Consider the following 6,872-nt stretch of genomic DNA (forward strand, 5'->3'; position numbering starts at 1 on the left):
GTACAATTTTCATAGTCAAGAAAATACAGAAATATCTTTAAATGAGAAGGTGTGTCCAAACTTTTGGTCTGTACTGTATACATAGGCACACATTTATTTACTGGCTTCAATATACTGGATCCCAACTGATCAGATGTGGGCTCTCCGGTCAGCGAAATACTGAGCATAGTACACATAAATACTGTGCCCCTTATTACATATCAGTCAAGGATATACACATACTGATTTAAATGAACCCTTGCTGTTGTCCTATGACTGTAGCAATGCTTTCAATTTCTACTGAAAAATAATTTAATTTACTAGTTGATATCACAGCAAAACACAAAACTGCATCAGGCAAACGAATTAAAGCAAATGAATGTTAAAACTGTATGACAGAGGCCCAGTATGCTTTATGATTCCTGTGATACTCTCGCTATGCGGTTTAAAGCTCCATAGGGCATTTAGGCCCCTATACACACTGTATTAGACTCACATGGGCCGAATCTGCCAATATCGATAGGTTTGGACTATAGTTTAATGTGTATCGAAACCCTAGGCAGATGACGTTGAGGAACATAAGGATCCAGCTTGTCTGATTTCGGAGCTTTCACCAGAGGAGTCCAAAAGCAGTTCTCTCATAGAAAACACGAATCAGTAAGTCTGTATGGGAAAGTCGGGCGAGAGCTGGCTGCCGAATGATAGGCCGAGCCATTGTTCAGCTGACAGCTATCTAACGTGTATGAGGGGACTAAGTCTGTCAGCTATTATTAAAAAAATTTAGCTAAGCAATTTTGTCCAGACAGACAAACCTCTTCATATTAGGGGACTCATAAGAAGCCTGAATAACACTAAACTATTCATTGCAATGGGTTACACTGAAGATCTTCTACCAGGGGTTATAAGCAAGATAATATATTAAATAGTGACTATGTTTTAGACAGATGACCTATTGATTCAATGGGTGCTTTGTAAAGCTTCATTTTCCCTGAAGGGCACTGATAACAGTTGATGGCAGGTGATAGCAGCACTGTAGTCAGGGGATCTTTCAGACAGGTAGGTCATATACATTAAATTTTGGCCACATATATGAAATATATGTTACGAATCCCTGGAGAAACAAGGATCAGACATCCCGTCTCATTCTATTGTTTACACTGAGATAAGAGGTGCCAGAAGAATCTTGACTCTGCAGCCACCATAAGGACTTATTCCCACGCCCATATAGTAACTAGGTATATTTTACAGTCCATGTAAAGGCTGTAATTCCCTACCCCACCATGGGTCTCCTGATCTGAAGTACCAGCCTCCAAGACATATCTGAAGCTGTTAGTTTGGGTCAGGAGACCCATGGTCGGGCCAGGAATTGCGCAGTCCATAAAATATGGCCTTTACGGTCGTGTGAATTAGGCCAAGGAATAGTTGTCCATCCAGCCAAGCAGCGCAGCAGATAATGTTAGTAGAGAGAAACAATTATGTCTAGAACCTACATTAGCCCCATCCCACATGGATACATGGATTTGTTCCTGGTCTGGTATATTGTTTAAAAGGAGGATCAGACAAAAGCACAATAGAAAAGGGAAACATACTTCAGAGAAATATTAGTGAATATGTGTCCAGATTGTGCAGCAATCCAATCCTCTTTGGATAAGACGTCTGTGTAATAGATTTTGAAGAGGCTACCGTATATACTCGAGTATAAGCCGACCCGAGTATATGTAAATCAGAATCACAAATATGAGAAATTAAGAAGTGTTTATAGACTGAGATCTTTTTCTGGACTTCCTAACAGTAGTCTTATTGAAGAGGCTAATAATCAACCTCTCCCCAGCCTGACTTGCCAGCTAAGGCTATGTTCACATGTCCAGTAGTCCATTTGTAACAGATCCATTTTTTGCTTACTGGATCCAGTAAGCAAAAATTGGATCCGTTACAAATGAAAGAAAAACAGATGGCTAACTAACGGAAAAGTTTTCCATAGACTTCAGTATGAAAAAATGCAGAGATCAGTTATTTAAAAACGGACTAAAAAGTTATGCCTGTACAACTTTTTGCCAATGGATTGATCACTACTGGACATGTGAACATAGCCTTACAGACAAAATTCCATTCAAGTGCAAGGAGACGGAGATAAGATATACCGTATATACTCGAGTATAAGCTGAGTTTTTCAGCACATTTTTTGTGCTGAAAAAGCCCCCCTCAGCTTATACTCGGGTATATATTAGAGTATATACATATTGCGTTGGTGGATAGTGGTGGGGGGGTTGCGGTGGCGGAGGAGCGGGGCACACGCAGTAGCGGTTGCTGCAGCTACCACGTGTGCCCGCTGCTAAAGGGAAATGAATATTCCATCTTCTCCACTCCCATGGACGTGGAAAAGAATGAATATTCATTTTCTTTAGTAGTGGGCACAGAGGAGCGCTGAGCCGCAGGTCCTGCTGACAGTTTCCGCTACTAAATAAAATGCATATTTGCTCCTCTCCACGCACATAGTCCCGGTGTGGAGAGGAGTGAATATGCCGGAAGCTCACATCAGTGTCTGAGAGCGAATGGCTGTGACGCCATGCACTGCTCAGATGCTGACATCAGCTGCTGCAGCAGAACAGGACGCAGTGCTGGAGCTGAGGTGAGAAAGGAAGGTGAGTATAAGTGTTTATTTTTTATGTGTACCATACATACCAGGATTGGGGGGTGAGGAGGCCATGCATACCAGGATTGGGGATGAGAAGGCCATGCATACCAGGAGGGGGATGAGGAGGCCATGCATACCAGGATTGGGGATGAGAAGGCCATGCATACCAGGAGGGGGATGAGGAGGCCATGCATCCCAGGATTGGGGGATGAGGGGTGCCATACATACCAGGATTTGGGATGAGGGGGGCATACATAGCAGGACTGGGGATGAAGAGGCCATGCATACTAGGATTGGGGATGAGGGGGCCATGCATACCAGGATTGGGGATGAGGGGTGCCATACATACCAAGATTGGGGGATGAGGGGGCCATACATAGCAGAATTGGGAATGAGGGGCCATGCATACTAGTATTGGGGATGAGTGGCCATACATAGCAGGATTGGGGATAAGGAGGCCAGGCAACAGCTCTGGGAGGGTATTCTGTCCTCATGCAAAACAATTGAAGCAGAAACCATCCAAAACCTGACAAATTCAATGGACGAGAGTTCAGAAGCTCCTTTCGAACAAGCGGTCCTATGTGCAAATGTAACATCACCTAGAATAAAGTTTTGAGTTGAAAACTGTTTGATTTCAGTTTATAATAATCTGCTAATGCTTATAATTTCAAAAATGACCATTTTTTTGTTCTTTATTAAAATGAAAAGGTTGAAAACTCTGCTTTGCATAATAATTTGGAACATGCATTTTGAGTGCAGTTTGAGTTTTTTATTTTTTTAAAAATATACTGTTATCATAGGCAGCTTGTACAAAAACCTTTCAATTGTACTCTAATAGTTATTTGACTGGAAAATTACAATGACTGCAATTCACATAGGTAATTTGGGAAAATCTGAGAAAATATTATTTGCATAATAATTTGGAACACAGTGTACTGTGCATGTGCTGGGGGTATCATATTGTGGGGACATCATACTGTGTTTGAGGCTCTATGGCAACATCACAATGTCTGGGGCACCATACTATGCATGTGCTGGGGGTATCATATTGTGGGGACATCATACTGTGTTTGAGGCTCTATGGCAACATCACAATGTCTGGGGCACCAAACTATGCACGTACTGGGGGTATCATATTGTGGGGACATCATACTGTGTTCGAGGCTCTGTGGCAACATCCCAATATCTAGGGCATCATACTCTGCATGTACTGGGGGTATCATATTTGTGGGGACATCATACTGTGTTTGAGGCTCTATGGCAACATCACAATGTCTGGGGCACCGAACTGTGCACAAACTGGGGGTATCATATTATGGGGACATCATACTGCTTTTGAGGCTCTATGGCAACATCACAATGTCTGGGGCACCGAACTGTGCATGTACTGGGGGTATCATATTCTGGGGACATCATAAGGTGTTCAAGGCTCTGTGGCAACATCACAATGTCTGGGGCATTACAATGTGCATGTACTGGGGCCGGGGTATCATATTGTGGGGACATCATACTGTGTTTGATGCTCTGTGGCAACATCACAATGTCTGGGGCACCATACTGTGCATGTACTGGGGATATCATATTGTGAGGACATCATACTGTGTTGGGGGCATTTTTGTTGGCATCATACGCTATATCACATCTGTGTGAAAGGTCCATGGGGTGCCTGATTTTATTGGACAGCATTCGGATCTAGTCTCACAGATCCATTTACATATCTGTGATAATGACGGATCCGAGAATGAGCGCATGACCTTCTCTGATTGAATGTTGAGCATCATGTCCCTCTCTGTTTTTACGGTATGGCAACCCCTCCCACTACTCCACAAATTTTTTTTTTCTGGGAGGGGGGTCGGAGGTTGGGTCCAATTAAGTCTTTTTAAATGGAGCCCGATGATTTTTTCCCACGTCATGGGAATTACCGTGTGTACTTGAACATGCAGCACTGGTGTAAGCAGCATGTGCTCAGTCAGCCCGGGTAACCTACACTGCGCTGTACACACAGCCGCCTCTAATTCATGTGTGTGCGTGCAATTTTCCCAAACGTCCACAGAGCGCCCTTTCACCCCACACTAGAGCGCCCTTTCACCCCACACGAGAGTACTCTTTCTCTCCACACTAGAGCGCCCTTTCACCCCTCACTAGGGCGCCCTTTCATCCCACACTAGGGGACCCACACGAGAGTGCCCTTTCACCCCACACTAGAGCGCCCTTTCACCCCACATTAGGGCGCCCACACGAGAGCGCCCTTTCATCCCACACTAGAGAGCCCTTTCACCCCACACTAAGGCACCCTTTCACCCCACACTAGGGCGCCCTTTCACCCCACATTAGAGCGCCCTTTCACCCCACACGAGAGCGCCCTTTCACCCCACACTAGAGCGCCCTTTCACACCACACTAGGGCGCCCTTTCACCCCACGCGAGAGTGCCCTTTCACCCCACGCTAGGGGGCCCTTTCACCCCACACTAGAGCGCCCTTTCACTCCACACTAGGGTGCCCTTTCAGCCCACACATGAGCGCCTTTTCACCCCACACTAGGGCGCCCTTTCACCCCACACTAGGGCGCCCTTTCACCCCACACTACAGCACCCTTTCACCCCACACTAGTGGGCCCTTTCACCCCACACTAGGGCGCCCTTTCACCCCACACTAGGGCGCCCTTTCACCCCACACGAGAGCGCCCTTTCACCCCACACTAAGGCACCCTTTCACCGCACACTAGGGCGCCCTTTCACCCCACATTAGAGCGCCCTTTCACCCCACACTAGAGCGCCCTTTCACCCCACACTAGGGCACCCTTTCACCCCACACTAGGGCACCCTTTCACCCACTAGAGCGCCCTTTCACCCCACACGAGAGTGCCCTTTCACCCCACGCTAGGGGGCCCTTTCACCCCACACTAGAGCGCCCTTTCACCCCACACTAGGGTGCCCTTTCACCCCACACATGAGCGCCTTTTCACCCCACACTAGGGCGCCCTTTCACCCCACACTAGGGCGCCCTTTCACCCCACACGAGAGCGCCCTTTCACCCCACACTAGAGTCCTTTCACCCCACACTAGGGCGCCCTTTCACCCCACACTAGAGAGCCCTTTCACCCCACACTAGGGCCCCCTTTCACCCCACACTAGAGCACTCTTTCAACCCACACTAGAGCGCTCTTTCACCCCACACTAGGGCGCCCTTTCACCCCACACTAGAGCACCCTTTCACCCCACACTAGGGTGCCCTTTCACCCCACACATGAGCGCCTTTTCACACCACACTAGGGCGCCCTTTCACCCCACACTAGAGCGCCCTTTCACCCCACACTAGAGCGCCCTTTCACCCCACACGAGAGTGCCCTTTCACCCCACACTAGAGAGTCCTTTCACCCCACACTAGGGGGCCCTTTCACCCCACACTAGGGGGCCCTTTCACCCCACACTAGGGCGCCCTTTCACCCCACACTAGGGCGCCCTTTCACCCCACACGAGAGCGCCCTTTCACCCCACACTAAGGCACCCTTTCACCCCACACTAGGGCGCCCTTTCACCCCACATTAGAGCACCCTTTCACCCCACACTACAGCGCCCTTTCACCCCACACTAGAGCGCCCTTTCACCCCACACTAGGGCACCCTTTCACCCCACACGAGAGTGCCCTTTCACCCCACGCTAGGGGGCCCTTTCACCCCACACTAGAGCGCCCTTTCACCCCACACTAGGGTGCCCTTTCACCCCACACGAGCGCCTTTTCACCCCACACTAGGGCGCCCTTTCACCCCAAACTAGGGCGCCCTTTCACCCCACACGAGAGCACCCTTTCACCCCACACGAGAGCCCCCTTTCACCCCACACTAGAGCGCCCTTTCACCCCACACTAGAGCACCCTTTCACCCCGCACTAGGGCCCCCTTTCACCCCACAGTAGAGCGTCATTTCACCCCGCACTAGGGCGCCCTTTCACCCCACACTAGGGCCCCCTTTCACCCCCACACGAGAGCGCCCTTTCACCCCACACTAGAGAGCCCTTTCACCCCACACTAGGGCCCCCTTTCACCCTGCACTAGAGAGCCCTTTCACCCCACACTAGAGCGCCCTTTCACCCCACACTAGGGCCCCCTTTCACCCCGCACTAGGGCGCACAGCAGAAACAGCTCGCATTGGCCAGGCTACAAAAGTTGTTTTTCTCACATAAAATCTATTGCAGCAGCACAAAGGGACAAACTACAACTCCCATGAACCTTTGCGCGCGCAGCGGGGCGGTGCTTGGTA

Source organism: Phyllobates terribilis, unplaced genomic scaffold, assembly GCF_046119375.1.
Source record: "Phyllobates terribilis strain yellow unplaced genomic scaffold, ASM4611937v1 Scaffold_2__4_contigs__length_985480577, whole genome shotgun sequence".
Lineage (NCBI taxonomy): Eukaryota > Metazoa > Chordata > Amphibia > Anura > Dendrobatidae > Phyllobates > Phyllobates terribilis.